At 37.6% G+C, this 27717-nt stretch overlaps 2 protein-coding genes across 3 annotated transcripts in view; one reads left to right on the top strand and one right to left on the bottom strand.

Annotated features, from left to right (window-relative positions):
• frmpd3 (FERM and PDZ domain containing 3) overlaps window positions 1-20863 on the bottom strand; it is a 47251-nt gene extending 26388 nt beyond the window's left edge. For both annotated transcript variants that reach the window (XM_077732363.1, XM_077732365.1), the window contains exons 1-2: window positions 20387-20863; window positions 1518-1602 (exon numbers count right to left, since the gene is read on the bottom strand). The gene's annotated coding sequence lies outside the window, so the exon portion shown is untranslated. The remainder of the gene's footprint in view (window positions 1-1517; window positions 1603-20386) is intronic.
• Window positions 1-27717, top strand: part of LOC144207118 (uncharacterized) — an 85859-nt gene that overhangs the window by 27002 nt on the left and 31140 nt on the right. The window lies entirely within an intron of this gene.

Raw genomic sequence — 27717 nt, 5'->3', positions numbered from 1 at the left:
AAACTCATCAATGTTTGGAATAGGACAGCCCTCAAATGGCAGAATCTCTGTATATAGTCTTCCTGAAGCAGTTTAGGTTATTTTTCTTCATTGCAGCTGTATTTTCTTTCTTAGTTCCTCTGTGGCCATTTGCATTCAGTGGCTGTTTGTTCAAACCTCTGCAAAGTGTGAGGCTTTCATCGCAGGAGGATACAAAAATCTATTTGCGTAACAGCAGAAAACACTGTTTAGTGAAACTTTTGCCTTAACAGCTCCAATCTCTGCCAAACAGCACTTGCACACTACTTATGAAGTCAGCAGGGCAGTGCTTTTGTAGTCTTTTTTTATTTACTTGACACTGCTTTCTGATAGTGACCCACATGCATGAGAAATACATTAGTGCATCATAGAAGGGCTTCTAACTAGCATAACAAGTACCACTCTGAGACAGAGAAGAAAAAAGTGGCCCCAAGAGTAGATTATAATCCCGAAGAGCTGCAGGGATAAACAGTATATTTGTTAATGCAGTGTTTCATATGCTAATTAAGATTTAGTTTTTGCCAAACACTGTGTTTAGTATGCCATGCGGTATTAAAACAACATGGGGATTCATCTCCTGGCCTTGTCTTAAAATTATATTTAAGATATTTTATGGAAATAGAAAAATAAAAGTGTCTCCATTATTATAACCAAATTGCTTTATCAATCACATGCAGCAGGCAGTGTGTGTATTTGCTCGCAGCGGCTGATGACTGCAGCACATTGTGATTGCTGTATTGACTGCAATCATTCACAGTTATGGCCATGGCCACTGGCTGATGGACCCCCCCACCACCACCACCACTACAGAACCCAGAAGTCTGCATCAGCTTTGTGCTCACTCACTGACTGTCTGACGGATCAATGCAGAATTGCAGATGTGAGCAAAAGCTGCATAAGTGACATAAAGCTCACATACATTCCCAATGCCAAAATGCTGCTGTGTTGTCAATATCAACACAATAGGGAGAGTTCATAACCTTTTATGGGGTATGACTTGCTTAATGGCCATGAGTAGAAAAGGGACTGAAAATAGGGGTGGATGAGGGGTCAAGGGAATAATTAAGAGCGATTAGTTTTAAATGAGAAAGCTTGTAGTACATTAACGCAACACTGGGCTATTCTATAAGCAACCTGAGGCTATTGTTTGATGCCATATTTGAAACTAATCCTCAAACTATTTAATGTTTTTTGAGGGACATATTTTTGTGAAATGATTTACATTCTGTCGCCCGGGTGGCTGAATGGTTAGCATGTCGGTCTCACAGTGGGGGACCTGGGTTCAAATCCAGCTTGGTCCACCTGTGTGGAGTTTGTTGGTTGTCCTGTGTGGGTTTTCTCAGGGTACTCTGGTTCCATCCCACATTTCAAATACATGAATGGGAGGCTGATTAGACATGCTGAATGGTTCTCTGTCTCCTTGTGCCGTAAATCCTTTTATACTTGTGGAGTATTTTGCTTCATGTGGGTTTAAAAAAAGGGAGAAATTGTGTACTTACAGTGATTGAGTCTTGATTGAAAGTTTCTTTGTCAACAGGGTTGACCCCTTAAAGGTTCTTCCACACAATTCTGTAATGTAGAAATCTGTTGGAAAGCAAAAAAGAAAAATACTGTTTTAATGTTCATTTTGAATAATTCTATTAAACTCTGCCAATGAAAAACTGATGTTTCTCTTAGAGACTCATAAAACTGCCCTATTAGACCAAAATATTATTATTCGTAGTAGTCAATATTGTAAAATATTAGCTACAACAATTTCCTGCAGATATATGACCCTTCATACCTCAAATCGTTGTTCCCTGCTGAAAACTTGTTTTTAACAAGAAAACTGCAGTGAGGTATTTAATTGCCTTATAAAAAAGTATTTTCACACACTATGTAATCTGGTGTGCCTTGGGATACTAGAACTGTAATTGTACTACATATTTTTTGTTGAGATCCCCGTTTATTCATGGTCAGAACAGCAACACAGATGCTAAATGTTATACTGTATTTCTAAAATACTATACTTTTAAATCACAGCACAAAAATCTGACAAATTCAGAATTTGGCTCACCTACACTTCAAGAATCACAGTTTTATCTATGATCCATTATATACATAGTATCTATCATAATTCCCATTAATGGAATAGGATAAGTGGTACAGAAAACGGCTGGATGGATGGTTAAGTGGGACATAATGAGCCTGATATTGAGACCAGATCAGTTAATTGGCGATTGCACTGTTTTAGTGTAGTTCTCAGGACTTTGAATTGATTACAACTGGATAGCTGTGGTTATTTTACAAGGCATTTCACCTCTTGTACACTGACACGTTTACTCAGCCAATTTTGTTTAGAATAATGTCTATTCTTTCTAGCATGCTTGTGGGTCTAAGCCTTCAGTACTTGGTCATTGAAGCTGGATTGTGTTATGGCTTGCTATTCCAATCAGGAAGTGAAAGAAAAGCTCCTTAGGTGCAGCTCTAGACTGAATGACATTTGCATCATATTTTTAGGTGGGCCCGTTTGGATGCAAATGAGGAAGAATGAAAGAATACTTTATTTTTGGGGGGTCATTATTTTACATTATTCTTATTATGTCAACAACATATGTCAAAAACATAGTTCGTTATACACACTTCAAATGTTAGATGTTAGCAAGTCCATGTAATTGCTATGAGACGTCAAAAACTATTGTATTTTATCACATACCTAAAAAAAAAAAAATCAAAGGTTATGGATTCAAGCAAGCTCATTTTTATTTTTCCCAACTCACAAGTATATTCGTTATTATTGTTTTTTTCCAGAATGCCAAACACTATATTTAAGCAAATCCATAAATGTACTAGTCAAAATAAGTTTCATTTTTAAATACTCCCAATGATGTAGTTATAGGATATACTTAAATCACAGGAAACAACATGTTTATTAATCTTACCCGGGAGGACTTTCTGGAGTGTTTTAATAAACACTTGAACAAGAATCAGATCTGACTTAAATGTATTCATTCAAAGCAAAAAGGCCCCTAGGGAGGTTCTTGTGATATTGTGGGTAATCAACTCATTAGTTTGCAAATAACATGAAATGTCACTTGCCATATCATGATACGGCTTCATATTAGTTCCAACAACAACATAGTGGATCTACATGTCCTTAATATAAATTCAAATATGCCCAAACATTCTTTTAGATTACATTTTCTTGTGAATATTCTCATGTATTAGAACTAGTGATGGGATTTACTCTTGACATCCAAATGGTTGGCAGCTCAGGGAATATCTCCAAAACCTTTTCCCCTCCATCTTGCCTGTCCAAGGTCTCTATAAGGTTTTGGAAATTCATTTCCTGTGTATTGTGTCAGAGACTTTTCTATTAAATTGGTCTTAAGAGTAAAGAAGAAGTCATATTTCAGGAGCATTATTTATGAAGGAGACACAATTCCTTTAGGATTTAAAGCAGTGATATGGAACCAATACAGTGACTTCAGAAGCGAAGGGCTTTCTCACATTCAAAAACTCATCTCCATAGTGGCCAATGAACTAAATATTTTAAATGACAAATGATCCAATAAGATAAGACAAGATACCCTTTGACATCCGCTTGTACAGACTAAAATGACCAACATTTTCCCTTTTTGTTGTTCTTTTTTAAAGGCTATAGTTAAGCTCACCAAAACCTTAAGATGGGCAAGCTTAATGATTTCTGTGTAGTTTTCATGATCAGAATACAAACATGTATCCCCCCAAAAAATAGGCACTGTACATTTGTTAGAATTTCCCCCTTTAGGTTTAATAATTAGAGTAAAATTAATTTCCAATCAGGGCTTTAAAAACCTTGATGCGCCAGCTTTCATTCTGTACTTATTCATTATCTGCTGAATTCCTTTAACACTCTTTAATTGTTATTCACTGCATAGCCGCCTTAATGAGGACATTAAAAGCACTATAAGGGGGGAAAATTTGAGTTCAACCACTGAAATGTGCTTAACAAAGTTATGGGAGCTAAAAGCTCGGCTTTTTATCCGGGAGGAAGATAAAATATATGCAGGTTTCCAGTTTTTTTATAGTCAATATTCTACTTGGCACCTTTTAGATCCTCACTGTTGCAGCTGCTTTTGGCACTCTACGTGCTTTATTCAAATAAACTCAAGAATGTGTCTTATGGAGTTGTTAGATGCACCTGAATTTTAAATGAAATTCTGCAGAATGAAGTGAATTTAAACCCACATAACTCCAGAGTGGTCCATATCTATATGACCCAGCTGTTAGCAATTTGATATTAAGCTTCATATTCCGACTGTGGCGCCCTAGTTGTGCAGAAACAATTCCTTGAAATTACATTGTAAGAACAAGAACATCTGCAAATTTGCTTCAGTGTTTGAGCTGAGAAGCCAATGATTGACACCGTGCAATGTTTGGAACATTAAACACAGTGCTTGATAACAAACGAGTAATCAGCAGCACTGAAAGCAGCTCGTGTCACTGAATTTTAATTTTCTATCTTGGATGTACCACCTGCAAGTGTAACAAACAAAATGACGATAATAATCGGAATCTATGCTCATATAAACCATGTTATTAGCAGGGGGAAACAAAGCCTTTATTGTACTAAATGGGTGCAAATTACAACAAAAAACTGTATGCTAAATTTTAAAGATAAACGTTAGAATTTTTTTTAGGTTGACTTCCTTATTAACTCATAGACTGCCATTTAGGGCCCTTTCAAAATGAATTGGACACCATCAATGGCCGCAAAACATGAGTATTCACATCTTAAAGTTTTATTGAACATACCTTGTTAGATTTGCTTCATACAAATGCCATGTATGGCAAAATAAAACAAGTCCTGCTTAACACCACTGTAAGAAAAACTAGTTTTTTAATCCCCAGCACCATCTGTAAAGACCTTGAGAAACCTCATCATTATTTACCCTGCGTCTTAATGTTTGCACCCTAGGACAGCATACATGATTACCTAACTGTGCGAGTTGGCGATAAGGAAGACAAGCAACTAATTAAGGCGTTCTGTTTACATAATAACTACATGTCTGTCGAGTTTGTTCTGGCACTCATGCTGTGCTGAAATCGAAAAATCATCCATTTTCATTCGTCTGGTTTCAAATTCCAGCTAGTTTTTCATGCAGCAAAAAAAGCTCAAGGTCAAAAACATCCTGATGTTATGCAAAATATGTTCGAACATTTTTCAGCACCACTGCATAGAACAGTTCCAATACCAGGAATCGGCAAAGATAGGACATTAATAAGCTTATACTGTCAATTTTTCTACTAACAAGCTCACACTAGTTATTTTTTTGCTCATGAAACTGCCATTCATTTTAAATTATACCACACTAAAGCAGGCACAATCTTGGCCTACGTCTGTGCAAACACAAACTGGTTTTGCACCAATACCCAATCTATTATGATAAGAGTCCGCAATACACCCACTAAAATGGAAGTATCGGGAAATAATAAGAAATAGGTGGATCAGCTTATGAGTTAAGCTAATTTACCAAATTGATGTTAAATTGAACAAATAGACAAGGAAACAACATTTTGGCCTCTGAGAGCATTTTTCACGTTTTAGAGGAATTCATTCATTAAAATTAGGTAAAGACAACAATTGTTATACCAGAAAATGCACTACATCAACTAACCAAATTATTTTTCTTCCCCGTGCTGAAAGCAATTGTAATACAATTATTAGTATTATTTTTTACATCACAGCAGAAGCTGGCATTGATATGCCATTATCTGATTGCTGGATATTGTGTCACTGTAGGCACTATTATTCCAGTTGGGTGAGGAACTAATCATTGAACCCAATCTGCCAACACCTTATAATGAATACCAACTTATAAGGCCCCCACCTTGGCATTATTTTAAATGTAAAATAACTTCTACGACCTTAGTTCATCCAATCTGCATTCATGTAATCGGCACTTTGTCATAACTGAACTTTGCAGTAGACATTTCATGGTAACTTTTTCCTAGATGCTAATTCTCAAATGTCCACGTGACAGTTGGTCAGAAATAAACTGAAGCACCCAGACACAGTTCAAGGGACTGACAAGGCCTTGGTATTCACTGTGATCTAATCTGTGGGGAAAACAAGTCAAATCAATGAGGCACCAACCTTGTAACTGACTTGATGGATCTTCTGTACTAGCTGAGATAACACAGGACTGTCTGAAGCCTCATGTCAAATGGGCTTTTCCCTAATATAACTGCCTCCTAGATTTGATTTTATCATATGATACAGTATATTTAGTCTTGATATAATAGGAATATGGTTTGACTACCATTTTTTAACTTTAGTTGGAGAGTATTTACATCCAAAAAGTTTAATGGTGTTACCAGTTCGTAATTACAAGTATAAATATGCCTCACACTTTTCAAGGGACCATATTTCCTCACCTTGGTATTTACTACTCTAAGTAGGATCCACATTAAAGAACAACTTTACATGTAGTTTCCCCTTTTTGGCTTCCCCAATAAAATGACCTTTGCAAAGGCAATAAAGTTACTTTCTCCATGAATATATTCCTTAAATACCTGCAGCAGGTTTTTTTTTTTAAATATATTACTGATGCCAACATGCTGTGCACATCTTCACACAAAGGCAGCATAGCAAAGGTCATTGATTAATCAAATCTCCTAAAATGCCAAATTACACATGCTATAAGGTCACAGATTCAACTTCAATGCAGGAACTGGACTCGGTCCAATTTCCACCAGAACACAGAAATAATGTGACATTTCAGTTGCACGTAAGTACTGAGAAACATATTTACTGGACTAATTTTCCTCTATAAAGATAGTTATAGTGACAACAAAATAGGACATTATGCAGCATTTTCAAAATACTACATAAATACCTCACAATTCATCATATATTGCTTTTTACATTGCAAATAAAACCCCATATATTTCCCAAAAATTGAAAGTATGCAAAAGGATATTGCATTCTAAAAAAATGCATTTAATGTAAATCATTTCTTAATGTACCAGCATAATTTTAATGTTTAGCTCATTGTGTGATTGTCAGCCCACTCATCCACTTTCTTTCCTGAATGTACTCTGTGACCACTTTTAAGAGTGCACGGCAGCAGCTCTCAGTGACTAATTGGTGCACTCGCCCCTTTTTTCACTCATAATGTCAAACTAGCAAAAACACGCCCCCATAGCAGCACCATCATTTATTATATTGCACCAGCATCTTGCTTTATTGAGCCACTCCACTAAAGACAGCAACATTTGGACGTTTATTGTACAAATGCTGAGAATAACAAATTTACACTATAATTGAAGAGCAAAGAAATTACCTAGTACTGTGTAATACTGAAATAATCTATCTTGATAAGGAGCATTTTATATCAAAATATTGATGTACTACAACTTAAATTATGGCGGCTTTCCCCCCCACTCACTTTATTTTCCACTTGACCTGCCATAAAGGTTAATTGAATCAAAAGTACTGCAACATAACAAGAAACTGTGTAAATAGAAGCAACACTGTAGCATACATATTTCTACTCAAATCATCCATCCATATCTATACATATATGTACAATGTGTATCTTGTTGTATCATGCAATATCCCATCAGTTTTTGCTATGGTATTTAGGACAAAATGCTTGCTCAACATTTATTGAGGTATGCAACCCATTTTATATATTATATATTAATAACATAAGTTCCGGGAGGCAGGGTGGAACTACCAAAAATCTAGTTTGCCAAATTGGGTAAGGCTGGCTTTGCTTTATAGCTGCACCCCAGCTAAACTCATTTAAATAAAAAACTAGTTAATACTGGACTATGCTGTGCCCTGAAACTTATTTACAAAGATTGTTAATTGGCCTATATACTTCGCAACTTTAAATCACTGGAATAAACGCTTTGAAAGTCATAACGTGAAAGTAAACCTGTAAAAGCTTCGACTTACGGCAAGTGAAAAGTCTTTTAGAAAAGCCCGTTAATATGGTAGATGTGGGGAGTGTGTGTTTTTAGAAACTGTGATGAAAGGATTATATATTTCAGACTGAGGTTTCTCAGTCAATCAATCATTTCCATAATCCCCTGATAACAAATCTTAAAAGTACCTCATGTCACAAGTCAGTATACTTACTAGTATTTTAAATTTTTGGGTCCTAAAACTCTTCTAAACCAATCTAAACCTTTAACATGTAGTTTTTTTAAATACATATGTATATGTTTGTCTCACTTTGAATACTAACTTAATGGAAAATAATGGCTATCATGGTTTTGGTCAACCATTTAGACTTTATCATCATTTTGGAAAGGACAGAAATTGCTCAAAAATATTCATATTGCATCGGATCAGCGTGTTATTTCATAGCATTCCCTGATACGGCTGATTTCATTAAAGTTCCCTATCAGTGCATCACTAACACTTAATGAAAATCTCTTATCTTCAAGTTTCTTCTTATAAAAGTTAGACAGATTGGACCTGGGCTGAGGAGCTACAATCATTAACAATGGGATATAAACAAAAAGACTGCTGTCTATTTCAGGAAATTGCAGCCAATCCAACAGCGTAACATTTCCCCATAGTTTATAGTGAAGAGATCTCCGTAGAATGAGGCGCTGAGCACATAACGATTACAGAGTGCTACTCTCATACATGAGAAACCTTGTGCTCAAGTATAAGAAGTGAAGGAGTCTATATTTAAAGAAAATCAATTGTGCTGCCCTCACTTGGCAGGTATTTAATTGCAAAATTTCATCTTCTATGTGTATGAGAGGTGCCTTGGTCGTTTTCCTCATCAATTGATATACAGTTCATACATTTAATGGCACAAATTAATCAAGATATTGCCCAAATTAAAGATTTAGGATTCAAGATGTTACAGTGAAGTGTTATTATTAACCAATAGGAAGAGTAGGCAAAGATATTTTTCATGATTTAATGAAATGCCGGCTTTGTCATCCTCATAGATGAAATTTAAGAGGCATATAAAAAAAAGCTAGCAAACTGATTCAATGAGGTAATAACACATGGTAAATTACGTGCACCTTTAAAGTTGGTTCTGTTTTTCAGAAATATAATTCCTATAGACTCTTTCTAACCCTTTTCTCAAACATTACCAATGCCTCTATGTTGGAATTACGTCGATATAATAAATGAATTGGTCTTAAGACAGAAATAGTTTCTTTTAGTGTCCGTTTAAATTCAAAACGTTCCCAATCGAGTTTCCATTTGCAAAATATTTCCACTAAAGAAGCTGACTCGGCCTCTTTTCAACTTGCAAACGCAGTTCCTCAAGTTACAAACCATTGAACAGAGCTATGAGTAATCGCACTCTCCTCAGGGGTTGATAGGTAATATGCAAAACAGTCCCGCCTGCAATCAGCGGGAACCATAAATTTGCATTAAAGATGTGCACAAATGGGCGGTACCCGTTCCAGCCTTGAATCGTTGCATCGTATCCTTTTGTCTCCTCCTCAATACTCTAGTCTGTGTGGGAGTCTTTTTTTTTTCTCCATTCTCAAATAAAAGTTGTAAAGCTGAAATCATTAAAGCCACCTGCACTGGACCGCTATACTTGAACTGAAAATAGGAGAGTAAGAAAAATGAAATGTTATAGGTTGAGGTCAGTAATGATTCGGAGTCTCGCCCCCACTCTCTAGCAACACATCTTTACAGCCATTTTCCTTATGGACATTATGGCCTGTGTCGTAAATCTCTGGATGTCCGTTTTGTGTTTTCATCGGGTGAAAAAGCTCCGGTTGAAAAAAAAAAGATGTCACAGGTGACAAATCTATAGATGGTGAAGTTTGCCAGCATACCACTTTTATAATATATGATACGGTGTCGCAACGTCAGGGTCAAACTGTGAACATTTTCATCTAGACATGACCACTCTACTTTTATCTGACACTGCAGCAAAATGCAGAACAATTTTCTTGACAGAATATTAAGATCTGACATTTTAACTGCAAATATTGAACAATACTAGTTGTATTTCACACAGGAGAATGTGCTTTTTCAAAATAATATAGTCAACATTATACAGTAATAAAATACAACTTAATTTAAACACTAAATGTTCATTTTTAAAAATATCTAAGTGTTATTTTCATGCCATTTTCTGATACCAGTTCCGACACATGTTTTATACTACATTGCTGCATACTCACTTGACTTTAAAATAATTGCTATGGTGGCTTAGTCATGCACTGTTTACCTTATTAATTACACTAGATGTCCAATCCTTTGAAGTGGGAGGGGTGGCAGCGATATAATATGTGGCTTTCTCATTTACTTTAAAGATAGGGTTCTAAAACTCCCGACTGCTGCTAAAAGTCCAAATCTTATTTCATATTTGACTTCCTCCACACTTCACTACACTGCAGTCGTTATTTCAGGCTTTGCAAGGAAACCCTCGGCAAGTCTAGCTATAAAAAAAAAAGACAAGACCTCATTTAGAGAGGGACTTGTTAAGGGAAAAGACAAATGTGTGGATGTGGATGGTACCAGAGAGTAATAAGGCTTCATCTACGATCTGCCTTGGTTAATGCATGGCTCAGATCCTCCTCTCCCAGCTGCTGTGAACCATATATGTAAGGAGCTGGTGATTAAAAATGGCTGTTAAGTTTCCCCTTATCAAAAACAAGCCTCCCCTCTGCCAGCTGCTGTAACCTCCACTCGTTTGTCTCAAAGGAGCTCTTGAAAAAAGGCAAAAAACAGGAGGAAACAAAACACTGTCTGACCATGCTGAACTTCAAGACATGGATTAATACAAGCACCACTGTATTCCCCAAAGTATGCCTTTTTTTTCCTGTCCAAATTTTTTTTGGAATGCAAAGATCACAATCTGAAAAGGAACATATGCCTATGAAAAGTCGTCTGCTTTTGTCCTGGTTCTAGGAAGCCATCCAGTCAAGAGAGAAAGGGACAACACAGTGAGCACAGTTACAAAGCGATAACAAATACACATCATGGTTCAAGCAATAGTTCAGTTAAAAATAGGCTTGGAGCATTTTCACAACCACTGAGTGTCCTCTTTTGGATAAAAGCTTTGCTTGACGATGTTCATGGTTTCATGCGTCATGAATGAACAGCACAATATTTGGGTCTCTAAATAAAAAAAAGGCACTGGAGGGAAGGATAACAGTTTTTTTTTGGTAAATGCGCCCGGCTGTCGTTCTCCGTAACCATTGATAATTTGTGTGGGCAAATACTTTAAAGACTGGGAGCAAGGAAGTCCAGAGTTTGATGTTGATCTACAGTCAGCTACATTGTTCATAGCAGCCATTGTGAGTAAGAAAGAGAGGTTATGCTTCATTTTATACACTGACATACCCTTGATGATTAAGGAATCAAAGGTGACTGTTCCCATGTGTCAAGAGGACAAGCCAAGTAATTGATTTTTAGCATACACGAGACAGTTTTCTCGAAAGAAAATGTGAAAGGAGAGTAATTTATATAGAAGCTCATTCACTGCCACTGACAGCGAATGGCGTCCAATCCATGCCTCCAGAAAAAGTACAAGATAAATGCTTTTATATGCAATGTTCTTGTTATCCAGAGCTAATCTGGTGTGCAAGTAAAATATGTTTTCTAAGTTATCAGGAAGCAGTAAACAGCAAGTCAATACTATGTACAAAAAAGAATTTGAACTATGTCTGGGGTGACAAGTACTGTAAACTGTTTGACATGTCAGCAGGCTTTACTGTAGTGAATATTGATATGACTACAATGCGGAGAGGCTTGGTTTAATCATCAGTCATCCGTTGCCGTCACATAAATGTAAATATGATTTCAAAGGCCTATTCATGAATAATATCCTTGCTGGTGAGACTTACAGACTAATTTGACTTCATGCTCTGGTAAAATCCAATATCTATTCAATATCAATTCCATCATGTGGAAAAAGAGGGACAGAAATCCACAGCTCAGCAGCTGTAATTGTATAACACAGCTGGATGAAACCATTTATGCTAAAACTGCTCGTGTTACTTTATCACAACCTAAAAATTTGATTATAGTTTATTGTTTCAAAACAAAGTTTAGTGTGAAGATAATTCCCAACTGGCACTAACATGAAAATATTTGGAATTTTATGGAGGAATGCATTATTCATTTGTGGACATTTTGCTTTGTAAGCTTGTCATCTTATATTCATCCTCCCTAAAACTTTTACTTTATAAATAATTTATACTTTTTGCCAAATAAAGCTAATTTTATTTGCCGGTATATATAAATATATTCAATGTAAATAGTGCACCACTGCAAATTAATAATTAATAAAATGAAAACCTCTTTGGAAAATCTGGTAATCCCGAAAAAGAAAATTAAAGAAAACCTAGTATTCAAACTGGATTATTATTTATTTTTTAACTGTTGAATATAAATATAAACATTAGAGAGTACTTTAAATTTGTATTAACTTATGAAGTACATAGAACCAGATCATTAGCAGTACTTAATACTTTGAAATACATCCAACAGCAAATATACAAGGTCAAAAACAACAAATGAAAAAAGCGCTAATTCTTATATGAATTTGCAATAACAAAGACATTTACGTCAGGTCTGAGGGATGAAATGTCAAGGCTGATTGACCTTAATTTTTATCACTGTCATCAATCACCAGCAATTAATTGCCTAGTTCTACCTCTCTGTCAACATCAATCAAGACTAAGCCTTATTAGAATGGTTGTTGTTGTGATAGTTTAAGACAACACACACATAGGGTAAAGCTATATTTCCATTTTTCTCTTTTGTTTTTATCTACTGTATATGCATGCTAAGTAAAGGAAGCAATTTCCTCATTTCTCCATTGAGCCTAATCACATACTACTATTTCAATTCAAATTGCAGTGGGCTCATCTCTTGTCATATTTGGACTTGATTCTCATGAGTAAGTGCATTATTCATGTTTTCTGTTTGTTGAGCTGTGCAATGCTGTCAGCGTTATTTGTCAGGAAGTTATACACGCTGATAGAATTTACTCTGCCTGTGTTCACCGCGTTCCCACACGGAATGTCAGGCCATTAGATGAAGTTTTGTCTAAATCCATACTTTGTTTTTCTCCCCTCCTTTGAGTTCATGCTTTCAAGTTAAACATGCTCAATTTATCACCTCTCCTCAGTCAGATGAGAGGAAAGAAAAGACAATTTTCCACATCTTTATTGCTGAGATTACAAGCAAACATGTAAGTCACTGCACTCCTTTAAATACAAACCAGGAATTTTGTCTTATATAGATATTGAACTCATGATTTTGTCATAGTTTGGGTTAACCAATCAATCAAAAAAGCCTCTAGATTACGTTTTTTCTTTGCTACACTGATGGCTGTTGGTCGAAGAGCACTTTATTATGGTCCGTTTCCAGAGAATTCACTGAACAGTCACTGGAGACCTGCCCGCCTACAATACGGGCATACCGTTAATTAGACAGTCGGGAGCAAGTGTTATCTTCTCCGCTTTATGCTAAAATATACAATATTTTACATTTCAAGCTATTTAGCTAATTGTAGCAGGCAAAAATGAACCTTAAATCCTGCATGTTACTGTGTAGTGTTGTGTTCAATTGTGTCTGTGTTTTGCAGTTCCTAGTAATGGCATCTTTGCAATTGAGGAATCAGTCATGCTATTCATATGTGCAAACTTACCATTACCAGCAGCGTTTAAGATCTTCCTATACAAGTGATATGTAACAATCTAAAGTTCTATGACGCATTGACACACTAATATATTCATATTTATGCTCTATTTAGTCAGCGTAGAAACTCTAAATCCTGCATGATGCTTTCATTGTACATCCAACTATAGGTTGATGACAGTTCCTGGTTCTTTATGCACCTTCTTAGGGATCGGAGATCTCTAGTGATGAGTTTACACTTCTGCCCTCCATGCATCAAAACCCCTCCTGGGTCCTTTAATCTTTTAATTATGTCATGTACTATGAAGGGTGAAATATGTAAATCCTCTACCATCTGTCTTTTCCCCATTTCCATTCCTTCAAACTCCTGGTTCCTTAGCTTCAAGCATATGAGATACAGTAAAAGGAACTTAGTCCCCCCGCAATGGAATTAAAGGAGTATTTAGCCTCTCCTTCCAACATTGTTTGTAATCTTCTGACATTGTCATTGCATTGAATGTTTATCCTACCCGAAAAGGTGGCTCTGTTGTCTAAATGAAAACTGCAGTGTTTACATTTGCATCTTAGTATTGCTAGTGTTTTTTTTGGCATGTTGCTTCTCACTTGGCCTTGTCTCATTGAGCGTAAATCACTGCAAATGTGTGACATCGTAATAAGCCTGCTTTTTGCATTGGCAGTTTGCACCAACATATGACACACTTGCTTGGGAATCAAGCCAAAATGGGGTCTACTACAAAAGCAGATCTAAGTGTGCAGCAAGAAAATTGAGTATTAAGAGGGAGGCGAAAAAGACTGTTATGTCTCATTGTGGTGCCAACAAATTTAGGGCCTCCCTCGCCTACTGCCCATAGTTGGAGGGATAAATTCCAACACCCCTGAGACCCTTGTGAGGATAAGTGATAATAAATTAATCAATAAATATGCACTCACCAATTCATTTTTTAAGTATGAATCATGGGCTACCATTTTTTTGTAATTGAAACATCGGTAGTGTGCAAAAGAGTTAACATTATAAACAATACAGGTAGATTATCTATATGTAGAGAACACAAAAAACATTACAGAATACATTGAATATCTTCTGATATCATGCATGCCAAAAGCAACGAAAGCAGGCGACTCTTCTGAACTTGCATTCCCAAAGCTCATCTCAATTGAAGATGATGATGATGATGGTGATGATGATGATGATTATTATATAGTGTATGAGAAAGGAAGTGAAAGTGTGTGAGAGAGGGACATGAGGATGTGAGAGGGAAAGTGCTGCAGGGAGAAGGTGGTGGCAATAACAAAGATAATGTTGATGGTGCTTGTCATGACGATGATGGTTGTAAAGTTGGAAGCACCGCTTGTATAAATGCAAAGGGCCAATCTAATGTAGCCCTTAATGTGACTTTGCATGTCACAATAGCTGCATTTCACATGTTCTGTATTCACTTGTGACTTGAATATTACCTTTTCAAAGACACAGTATTTAACGTTTTGCTTTACCTTTCTTCTCTTTGTCACTACTGTTCAAGGCTAATGTTGCCATGGTTCCATTGAATTGCTGCTGTTCTTTTGTAAATTAATATTTATGTAACTACAATAATGCTTAATATTCTTTTAGAAGAAATGTAATAATGAGGCGAGTTAGTGGGTCTGCACATCCACATCACACTGCTGAAGATTTAATCTACGAAAGTATTACTGAATAATACCCTAATTTCTTTCCTTCTTTTGATTGAACACTTAATACTGGGAATGGAAATGTATATTCTTAATTTTTGCATGAAGAAATTTATTCAGTCCAGCAAAATTCTTCAATACTATAGGACTGTCTACCTGACTTAGCTGGTCATTTATCCTACAAAAGCATCATGCCATGCGCCTGCAATGTCTCCTTGAGCTGTTTTTCCCCCTCCTGTCGTTTTTTTGAAAAATACTTTCCTCTTTAGTGCACACAAACCTATGATACGTTTGGGGTCCTTGTTTTCCTCCGTTGACAAATGAAAAGGGCTGCAAAGCGAGAATTTGGCATGAAAGCGGGAGCGAGAGACTCTGCAGAAAACGCTGCAGTCATCTATTTTCTACATGGTTGCAATCACATTGCTGGCCTTTTTATGATGTTCTAACATGTGGTGCTTTCGATGGTTATGACCACAGTGACACACACACACACAGTAGACTGCAAATCAATCACTCACGGATTGAATTAATATCTTGTTATCATCGAATGTTGGGCATCTGCAATCTGAAAATAGAACATTGAAATTTGTTGGCATCTTCCTTGTGTAACTGCCATTATAATTGCCAATGTCCCACTGTTGGAAATTAGTCTCAGCAGAATGTTACGTCACAGCGTTACGCCTGACTGAATAGATTTATTAGTGACAATGTTTTCGGCATTTAATACCGTTTGTACTAGGCAACATGATATCATAAGATATCTTGCTTGACTTCTCTTCAAATTGCATTGCACTGTTGTGTAATAAGCAAAGTTTGAAGGGTTTCTGTCTTCTGATTCGTAGCTGATAGTTTTGGAAGATGGCCAAGTTAGGTAAGGGATCCACACTCTATTGCAGAGCACAAGTGTGAAATTGTGAAATGAAAACAGATGGATATCTATATTCATCAGCCTGGTAACAATGATACTTTTTAAATGTAATATACTGTAAGTTGGGGCTTTAGTTTTATTGGTTCGCTGCGTAGTTTGTGCCTGTATACTATATATAAATGTGTATTAGATCCAGATATACACTACGTACTACTCTTTACCCTATATATGGCAAACTGTAAACATGCAGCATTTAATGATTTGAGAATATTTTCGTTTTTTGGTATTTTGGTATTTTTAGGGGGTTATGACTTTGCTCTATCGTCTTGAACTTTAGTGGGTTGGTCTCATAGTTTAATTGAAAGTCTGAAAGTGTTTCATATAGGAGGAGAGGATAGAAAGTTGGATCCTTTGCATTTGTTGTGACTCATGCACAAACAAGCTCTGACTTGCTGTCATGTATCTCAATCAATGCCAGACACTGTGAAGGCTGGGTGAAATGCTAAAGGGGTTCTGACATTGGTTCCTCCGCTAAGCTTGACTGGTTTTCCTCTATGCCAATCAAAAGATAAAATGAAAAGCGAGAAAAAATTGACTATCTGCCGTTTTAAATTCATTTATTCAAACGACGACTTGAGGTAATGAAGGCACAAAGAACATTTGGAACAAAAGTCAAGCATAATTTATCCTTAATTGCTCCCTCATTGCCATATCATGCAATGTACTGTTTGTGTAGTTAGCAGTACTACAGTATTTTTTGGGAATATACGTTGCACTAGGCAAACAATGCACAATAAAAAGGAAAAAAAAATATATATATATATACGATGCAGTGGAGTATAATTCATACGACATTATATGTCAAAGTGATAGAAAAAAAGGGAATAATAGTTATAATATGTGGCAGGCCCAGCCAAACTGTGTACTGTGCCAAAGTATTCATTCAAACTGGACACGTTTTTCAACTCAGTTGATAGTCGTCAGATGCTACTTGTTTTAGAAGAAGCCTGATTGGTTAAGCTGTCAAAACTAGATCTGTTGGAACAAAAATCGGGACCCACAGTGGCCCTTTGCGTAGTTGGTTTGAGACCGCTGGGGTAGTGTTTGCAAATTTTTATGGTCATTTTCTGCCAGTGTTTTGACAGAAAGGTAATGGAAATTAAACATGAGCAAAAGAAAGGAGTGAAGTGAAGGGCTAACTGCCTTATCTCAGGGATCAGACAGAATGACAAATCACTACCAGACTAAAATCAAGAGGGTGAACAGACTTTAAACCAAACTCGTTCGCCATCAATGTTGGCGGACACAGTTAAAACTGTAAAAAAAATCAAATTTTACAAATAGAAAAATGCGTTGTGGTCTTTGCTGGCAAAGAACAAGCAAAATTATGACTTATTGTGTTGTTTTGCCATGTTCAAGCTCCAAACTTCAGCCATCAATGTTGAAACAAAATTCTTGTGGTGGCCCAAGTGTCTTGTATTTAAACTTAGGAAAAAAATCTTTTAAATAGGCCTAACTGCTTCTGTTGAGCTGCACCCAATTGCCATAATACCCGTGGTTGGAATGGCTCTACCTTACTTAATGTTCATCAATTATGATAATAGTATAGCCACTGTCTAGCCTCCAGGTCGCCACTCAGCCATGTTATATTTAGACAGGAATCCATTTAAAATTAAATGAAAATCAAATGCCTTTGGAAACAGCAGTGCTTTGAAAACTGCACGAACATTGGGAGCAAGACAGGCGACAAACAGCTCTGGTAAGATTAAAATTTTAAAAAATTATGAGCCACAGAGACTCATACTTAACAACTACTAAACACTTTGTAAGACTAAAACATACTTTCTCCCATTTTAATGCTTTCTGTAGTGATTTAAAAAAAATATTGTTCCTAGAAACTTATTTATTGTTCACCATACTCTTTTGAACTGTTAAATATTATGAGGGTCAATGGTAATTTTTTATTGCTTTTAACACAATTAATGTAACATATATAACCAGAATTCCCCTTAGCTTAGGACACTTTATTAAAATTTAGTGAAATTGGGGTTTTATAACCTGAACTCAGCCACATTCATAGTAACATGGGCAGCTTTATTTACCACTCACAAAGAAAAAATACACAGAAGGCCACATAAATCAAGCCACTGCTCTGAAAATGCTTGCCAACAGAAAGTTTGCCAGTCGAGCATCACAGCAAGATTATAATGACAAAGGCCAGATTCCAATTTTCTCTTTTTGTCGTTCTCTTTTATGCGTAACCTTTAGCTTGGCCTTTAACAGAACATGTTCACGTGGCATGTTGATGTTAAGCCATGTCATTACATGATGGAAGCTTTCTGTTTGTACGTTCTGGCTCATGCTTGGCTACTCTTCCATATGTGTACCGCACAAAGTTGGCAAGCCCAAACAACTGTTTGCCTTTCTCTAATCTACACTAACACATCACACTCCAGTCTATGATCCACAACCTCTCACTGCTTTGGAAACTCGAATCAACTCCTCAGTCTCTGACAGAAAACAACACACTGAGTGACTGGCTATAAAAGCTTACATAGCCAACAGCGTTTCTGTAAAAGAACATCAAGTAGACCGTCAGACGCCCACGACGCTTTGCTGCAGGACCACTGTCAGCCCTGGCTAGATTGTAAACATTGATATTTTATGGCCTTCACAATCGGCCACTTCACGATTCTCAACAAACCTTGTAATGAAAACAGTGTTTCCGGCATGCTGAACACACTGCCATGTAGAATAAATGGCAACCTTAAAGAGTCTTCTTTCACTCAACCTGTCTAATTCCTTCCATCTGGCTATGTCCAGTGTCCATAACCTGGCCCTCCACATGATGAGATCAGAGGAGTCTGGTTATCTAAGTAATGGCTTTCCTTCTGTTGATTCCTCCCGGCTCTACAGCCCCGCATGAAGTGATGTATGCTCTACGCAACAGTATTGGACAGCTCATCTCTCTCAGCCACAGGCAACACTGAACAAGTGCATCCACCCCAAGCCAATTTCTGAAATGCACTTTAGGGTTGCTGTTGCTGCCTCTTGTCTATGACATTTACTGAAAATGAAAAGCAGAATAACCATTTGGCACTCATGTAATAAGCCTAAGTTTATTAGAGGAGAATTTCAAGGCTGTTTTCTCCATGTTATGACCGAAAAGATACTTTACTGATATGGGCAATGGTGGGTTGGCAGTTGTGGCAATTCAGAACTCACATTTTGGAGGACTTAACGCTTTGATTTGTCGTAAAACCTGTTCTAATGTCATATTTTTCCAACTATATCAAAGTATTTTGTGTAAGGAAAGCCAGTGGGCAATCAGATTCCTCTCTTGTGAATTTGCATTTGGCACAAACAAGTATTTCTTTTCAGCAGTGCTCAACTCGGCCTTGAGTTGTTTTTGTGCGATAGTCTACTTAGCTTGTCATGTTAGATTTATCTTCCCTTTGGATGTTTTGGACATTTATTTTCTGTTGTAGGTTGGGTAAAGTTTCTATTTTTTTGGTACTGTTGGAGAAATTAGTTAGATTTTACTCTGAAAAGTACATGGATCTGTTCTTTGTAATTTTTTTCATTCATGAATCGTCCATACCGCTTATCTTCACAAGGGTTCTTGGGGGTGCTGGAGCCTATCTCAGCTGACTATGGGCACTAGTCAGGGGACACCCTGAATCAGTGTCCAGCCAATCACAGAATTATAGTTGATTCTACTCTAGTCTACACACAGGTCTTTATTTTTTGCTACTAAATTGTGTTGCATCGCCTTTGTTAATGCAGGCTAAATGACAAAAAAAGTTTCTTGCCTTTAATTCTTAATGCTGTACTATGGAACTAGTCTAGAAGGTCCACCACTCCCACCACAATCCCCAAACAGCACTTTTCCAAAGGACATGACAGTGACATAAATCACAAAAAATGCCAAAGACCTTCACTTTTTTTCCTCCCCCTTTCTATCTCTCTCATCCCGGCCTTACGTTCCACTGACTCTCCACAGACGTGTGATGGATATCGGACCACGTCCTCCAGGAGGCATCTTCCATTATTGTGCTGTCACAGTGCACAGCCAGAGTCCCATTTGCTTTCTAATCAATGACAGTCAGCGCAGCAACTGCAGCCCAACACAATGGCAAAAAAACCTTCAGCATATAATGAACGATCGTGCCAGTTTAAAAACAAACAAAAAAAAAGCTTGCGTGAGGATGTTATCTCACCTGCACGTTGCTCTGTAAAGGTCCTTTTGGTCCAATGTGGTTGCTGTCAATACCCCCTTTTACACAGCCATGCCTTCCTACATTGGCATTCATACACCACGCAGGTAAGCGGCGTGCTGTCCAGCAGAACACAGATGAAGTCTCAGTCTTTCCTCCTTGGTGGCAAAACACATCTTCTTGTGCTTCCTGCTCGTCAGGGTCATTCCAGCGTACCCCTCAGCATCCGCAGCACTAGGCAGTGATCAAGGTGGGCGGAGGGGTGTGCAATGGGAGGTCCTTAGAGAACCCAAGCGGACGTGAAGCCGCAAGTGGAACACCTTCTCTCACTTCACTTCAGCTGGACATAGCATGCTTTTTCCTTGTCCATCAAACCTCACTCTCCCATGTGTTTTGCCTGTCAGTTATTTTTCCTCCCAGTGATTCTGTTGCTGCCGGCAGCTCCGGGATGCTCGGGCAACGTGAAAGAGAAACAGAGAGAGTGAGAGAGAGAGTGAGTGCGCAGGAGCGCAGAGGTAACGCGGAAAGAGAGGGAGGAATGGTTTAAGAGTGGGGAGGGAGAGGGTGCTTGGAAAAATGAATACCCCCACATCCGAGCTGTCTATCCATAGTCATCTATCAGTCAGGCAGCGGCAGAGTTAATGAGTCACCGATTCCCATGACAGAGCATCATGTGCAGGCACAACGCACGTCACATATTTCTTCGTCGCATGTGGACGTACAGTAAATATACCTGTGACACTTCAGCATTAACAGGTCCTTGTATGTTTAACTCACAAGGGGAATGATACACTGCTAATAAAACACAGAGATAAAAGGGAAGCTGTCCCCTTATATGAAATAGTCTCACATGAGGACATTGAAGGATACAGTAGAGTGGTACTTTGAACCCGGAGTGCAGTAGGCAATATATGGTGTTATATCACAATGCTTATACTTGTTGTATCACCAGATAATCATTGTTGTGTCAATTTGTATTTTATTGGGAGGAACCCAGATGTTTCAACCTCCTAGAGCACTAGTTGTTGTTTTTTTTAGACTTGGGATGCCATTTTGATCTTTGAAAAGTAAACTGGAATATACCTAGTATGTCACACTAGATCACAAATCTCCTAATATCCATGCATTTAGTTTCTGAATCATTTGAATTCAATGGAATTTTTTATTTTTGTGTGGCTATGGGTGTCTCCGACTATAGAGTGCTGGACATAGTCCAAATTCATTCCCCCAAAACCTCTGAACATTACAGCATTTTAATTTCTGTCCATTCAGCTTTGATTGCATCAATTAAAAAGAGATGATAAATGACACAACTGAAAGGATTGCAGATGAGGTAGAAGGAGTGTACGACAACTAATATCCATCTGATAAAAAGCAAGGACATTTTCAAATAACAGGAGGCGCATACTAAACAAACCCTTCATCTTATTTTTTATGATACAAGGATAAGAAGAGCGAAGTCTTCCTCTATTTGCATTTTTCTTGCTAATACTCTTTAAGAAAGATCTCTCCCTAATGGGGTGTTTGTCACATCCCAAATTAAAAGAGCCTTTGGTTAAGATTCAATATGGGATTTGTGTAGGGAGAGCAGTTCAAGAAGCAGCTGTTAGTCCAGTCAATAGGACTGAGAAGCCTATCAACTCATGTTCCGAGTTTTAGAAATTAGACCGTCTAGACATATTAGAAGTAGAGAGAAGGATGGCACACCCATTTTCTTTTGAAGACAATACTTCATTTCACAGCAATTTTCATTCTTAATGCCTTTGCTACTTATTATCTTAAAGGGAAACATTATTTTATTTAGTACATATAAATAGAGGGTAAATTCCTAAGTATCCAAAAATCCCAATGTGTGGACTATTCAATCATTGTTGAAATATGACTCAACATTAAAGCGTAACAAGCCTGTGCTGACCTGGTGTCAGCTTATGATGCTCCAATGTGTTCGTCTCGCTGTAATCTGCCGCTCAATCAAGCTTTAGGTGTGAACCGAGCCTGTTACTGATCTCACGGTGCATGACTCTGCAAGGGTAATTATGCATGCGAGGGTAGGTTAGTACAGTCATGTGTGAAGGAAAAGACTTTAATTCACTCAGACTCCTCCTGCACTTTAGCTTTACCTCTAGGAGGAAAATGCACTTGTACCAGTCGCACTGTAGCATTGTTGTGGAATCCAGGGGTAGCCCGAGGGCTGATAGGGGCTCTGCTGGAGTCAGTTTGCTGATGTTATTTGATATTACTTCACACCAAATGTCTCACAGTATATTGGTTATTTTGTTGTTTATACCTCTTATGAGCTAGAAATTCATATCTGTTGAAAAATATACACTGTGAAGGATTAACTAGGATGAGATAAAGTACCTATTCATGAAAACAAAAGGATTTTGCAATATTGTTACACCCACTAGCACAAAAGTCTAAGACAATATTGACATATTTAATATGGTAGTATCTTGCATAGTTTTTATTTTTTCTGCTGTAGTTAACCAGGGATCTGCTCATTGATTTTCTTTTCTTCACGGATGTCGTGTGTGAGTTGGGGCAAATAGCCAGTAATGGGCAACACACTTGACTGGTTTCCATTAAATCACAGAAAAACCAATTGAACTTGGAAAACAAGCTGAAATAACTGTGCAGTGACTGGTCCTTTAACAGTTAACCTACAGGTGAGAATAAGCTCACAATCATCCATGATGATGAAAAAATAGCCCACAACTCTATACGTATAGAAACCTACAATAAACCTACCACGTCTTTGTAATTCGTGCACAAATAACAGAATCGAGAAAAAGTATAGTGTACACACCAACAACAATGAGCAGATATTGTTGCTGTTAAAATGGCTTGGAAATGAATGCATTCAAGAGTTCGGCCTGAACCTTTATAACCTCTTCTACTTGCTCACATTGTTTGTATTCAGAATGTTTACTGCACATTTTCTGGCTTCTTTGTATTCTAATGCTTTTGGTGGTTGAACTAAATTGTAAACTAAACAAAAAACAATGCATTACAGCCAGAATGTTTCATTTTTTTGGACTTGGCTTATCTTTTTTTGTTTAAAATGTATTCTGACTCTCAAATATAATTTATGATTCTCTCCTCAAACAAACTCCACTACATCCATCATGTACTACAGGCCGTTTCGTTGTTTTGTTTTTTTGAAACATTGGCTGGTTTGGCAATGGTCAGTTATTTTACTTATTACATGTTTCCGTCACATTCTCTAATCTCAAGTGTATTTTATGTAATCCTGGTTTGGATTCTTTCTCTATGGAAAAAAAAAACGATTGTTTCAGTTCCAGTTCCATTGTTAAGTCATGAAAGGTGCCAAAATATCCTTCTTTTCAGCACCGCACCTCTTGAGGTTAGCATGCTTCTTTTGATACGTTTGATGCTTCTAAACCAAATATTCTGAGTCAAATTGCTACAATTTGGCAGGCAATATGCGGAACATGCTTTGAAAACAGCTGGCAGTAAATCAGTGCAAAGATGCAGTACAGAGACAACCACTGAGTGTATATTTTTTATGCCTATTGATCCATTGTAGTGTTTGCTGCATTAAATGTAGAAATGGGGACCACATTTGATTCGTCTGATGCATGTCAAAAGGCACGAAGCCCGTACACGCTCCATCAGCATAACTTTGCCAGACAGCATGTAGCAGCAGCAGCTTGAAAGCACTGATTGCGGTCATGTCACTTTGAGTCCTTGATTCTCAACAGCATGTGGGCTTACCGGTTCCCATTAACCCTTGGATCGCCCCAAAGCCCTTTTGGTTTACAATGTTTTCAAACCCATGATGCGTATACACGCAGAGGCCTCGCAGCAAGATAGCGGGTGAACATTGACATATTATTTGCGCTGAAGATTTATGCGTGCACACATGGCAATATCACTCAGTCGCTTTTGTCACTTGAGGGGGTCAAGTGTTCCAGAGCATTAAGTTTAATGAGTGGATGCACGGTGAATACACAATGTGAAATTAGACGGTCAATATCCACATTGACCTTAACATGAAGGAAAAACACAGCAGCTATTTCAAGACATTGAGATCAGTTAATGGTATCTTCTGACATTATTAGGTTAAATAGAATGAATACCATACTGGAAAACTGTCACTTCTGCTGCATCTTTAAGATGTGGATGGTCTGGAAACATGGCTTTATGTTTGGATGGGTAGGAAGGGAAAACATTTATGGATGAGGGAGAATCAGATTAACAACTGAAATTGTGTTAATATACAAAATCATCACTGTGCGTCTGTTTTTTTTTTTTAAGTTTAAATTTGATTCACGCTCTGCTGTTGTGGTCATCGATCACTTTCACTAGAGTGCTTTCTGCATTTAATAGATTTAGCTAAGTGATATTCAGATTATATATAGTTTGTGTAGTATAAAATCAAAGTAAAATTACCCATTACAAAGGATGTACCCTTTCAGTAAAGCGACGGTATCATACCACTGACTTCATTTCTAAGGATTAAACCAGGCAAATTAAAATGTCATCCTCTGTCACATCAATTACTGTGTGTGTGTGGGAGATGTAACTACAGTCATCCATGACTGACATTATACTTTAGCCAGAATTCACATAATATGCTTTTATAATTTCCCTTTGTTCAGGAGCAGCCCCAGTCCCAATTTCTTCTTTCTAATGCTTCAAAGGTGCAGAGGAGGTCGAAAAAAAACATTTCAGGGTCAAACCAATTGCTCGTCATGAAACCGGTCGCTAAAAGCACTGTCCTTTGAAAAAGAAGACTGCAAATTCATGTTGTCCATACTTTCAGGTGCTCCAAGATAGTCTTTATAGGTCGCTGTCCAAGCATAGCAAAGACTTGTCTGTTATCGTCATGGGAATGGGACTGAAAATAGCCTTTGGGACTCCATGCAGTCAAAGAGCATTACATTACAAAGACAGACACAGCACAACCATGTTAGTACAGAGTCTTGAGCTCCTGGGAGTCTAGCATTGATTTTTGGCTTTTTAAACCAAAGGAAAACAATCCTGCATCCTATCTCACACCTGCATGACAGCAACAGGAGGTCCGGTTACTGATTATAATTGGCATAGCGTGATTCCAAATGTGCGCTCTTAATCACACTATCATCCAAGCAGCGGGATACCAAAGTCTTGTATACTACGAACAAAGGTCTTTAAAACTACTCTGACTTCATTTTTAAATGCGTAAATACTCAAGAAGGCGGTATACGCTGATCATCTGAATATCTTTAACAAAACTTTTAAGATGATGATGTGATTGTCAAAACTGGTTTCATCATTGTTTTCAATGCGTTTTTGTCATTTTGATGTATTTTCGTCTGGATCAGGTCATCTTTTGGGACTTGAGTCTTTATTTTCTTCCCAGATGACATTGAACAAAGGGTGGACTTTACCTTGAACTGGTCACCAACCAATTACATGGGACAAAGGCCCTAAGAGACCCTGTTGTTTTGTGGAAAAATGAATACCCAGTGGTGAAACCTGTTTCTTGCTCTTAATGCAGAATGTGACTGATGTGCTACTAGTCCAATTCTGATATCCTCCAACAGGGACCTAGTGTGATTACTTTAAGAGACGGTTCTAAAATATTCCTGTCGCATCCTACTTTGATGATTTGATAACTGCCACTGTCATATTTCAATGGTTAGATTAGTTGGCACTCTTGTGGAATATTCTTTGCTGGATGATCTTGTAGCGACCGCTTTTAATCTAAGGTCGTCTGGACTGTCCCAAAATGCAAATCAAGTCATCTACGAATAAATCAGTGGGGCAAGATAGAGGGCAGCTTGTCACAACAAAGGCCGTTGAATAAGAGTATAGGAGGCTTGAGATATGACTGATAAATGAGGTAATTAAATCTTCTAAAATTGAAAAAGCCAATGAAATGAGACCAAAGCTCACTTATGTTTGTCAGTGTCAATGATTTTCCTTGGATGAGAGGAGTTCAGGTCCATCTTGTATTAATGAAAAAGGTTACTCCTTGTACCAAATAACTTGTTTGTGGGAATTTGTGTTAGGTCACTGCATACAACCTCTGTTCTAGATCACAAACATGGTCATTGATACCTTTTACTTTCTGATTTGTTAGGTCATTCCACAGTTGTTCTGTATACACTGTCAACAGAAAAGTGAATGTGTTCTTTTAAAAAATGCCGAAACTATTAAGACTTCCAAATAATATATTTTTTAGAGTATACCGTTCATTCTCATTAGGGCCCAGCACCAAAACAACTGTGGATAAAGGCTCCTGTTGTGTAGGTGGTTATAAGAATTAATTGATCTGGAAGGATATATCGACCATAAATCGTAAAAATACACAGAATATGCGTGACAGAAATAACTGGTGACTTAATCAATTTCTCCTTGTATGAGTAGGTGATTATAAATGGCAAGAAACTTTTTATATTTCGTTTACTTCTGCCCTAATCTGTATTTACCAGCAGGCTAATATATAAGGGCTGTTTTCAAGTGCATCATTTGAGGGCATACAGACAAGAGTTTACTATCATCTATTCCTAAACTAGCTGCCATTTGCCTTTATTCTCCACTCTTTTGACATTTGCATTGAAAACTATTTTCCTTTTTTTTGGTCATGCTGTTCCCTTACATGTGGCCTGTCCTTCCCCTCATTAGTTGATGGCAGTATTTGCTTGTTGTCTGTGTACAGTGTGTGCTTTCCTCCCTGGAGTCATTCTGTCGGCTGGGCAGCTCATTAACGAGTCCATTCGGACCCAAGCAACTCCTTCTCTTTCTCTTGTGCAGCCTTTTTGTGGACGCGTTAGACCAATGATGGTCTCTTCCTCTAATGGAGCAGAACCAGAGCATCAACATTGAGATGCTCTTGTTTGCTCTTCTTTTAATTATATCTCTCCCCCGCCAAGTAAAATTGTTCCAGTCCCAAGCTTTCTTCAACGCTCACCTTGGCACAATATATAGCTCTAATCATCAGAATATACGCTGACTGGATGATTTTGCATTTTATTTTTTATTTTAAGGCGGCGCTCTATTTTAACTCATGCTTTGTGTTGCAAAATGCAGTACTCGTTCGTCTGCCTCAGTGGGCCCTGCGAGGCGTGTCGTATGGCTTCTGAGTGTGTATATACTTGGTAAAGGTCTAGTGTTTGTACTCTGAAAAAAAAGGAAAACATCAATGACTTCACTGCCTTTATGCAGTTTGCCTTGAGCTTCATCTGTTTATGAATTTAAAGTCTTTGGAAAAGTTTTTGGAACACCACAAGTGTAATTTGGTGGAACCTCCAAAGTTGAACTGTTTGACCGTCAAAGCGTTCTACATTTTGATTTTAGATAGATATGTATCGTTTTTCACTTGCAGA

The sequence above is a fragment of the Stigmatopora nigra genome, chromosome 14, assembly GCF_051989575.1.
Source record: "Stigmatopora nigra isolate UIUO_SnigA chromosome 14, RoL_Snig_1.1, whole genome shotgun sequence".
Classification (NCBI taxonomy): Eukaryota; Metazoa; Chordata; class Actinopteri; order Syngnathiformes; family Syngnathidae; genus Stigmatopora; species Stigmatopora nigra.
Note: the sequence above shows the minus strand (reverse complement) of the source record. Positions and strands in the feature narration are given on the sequence as shown.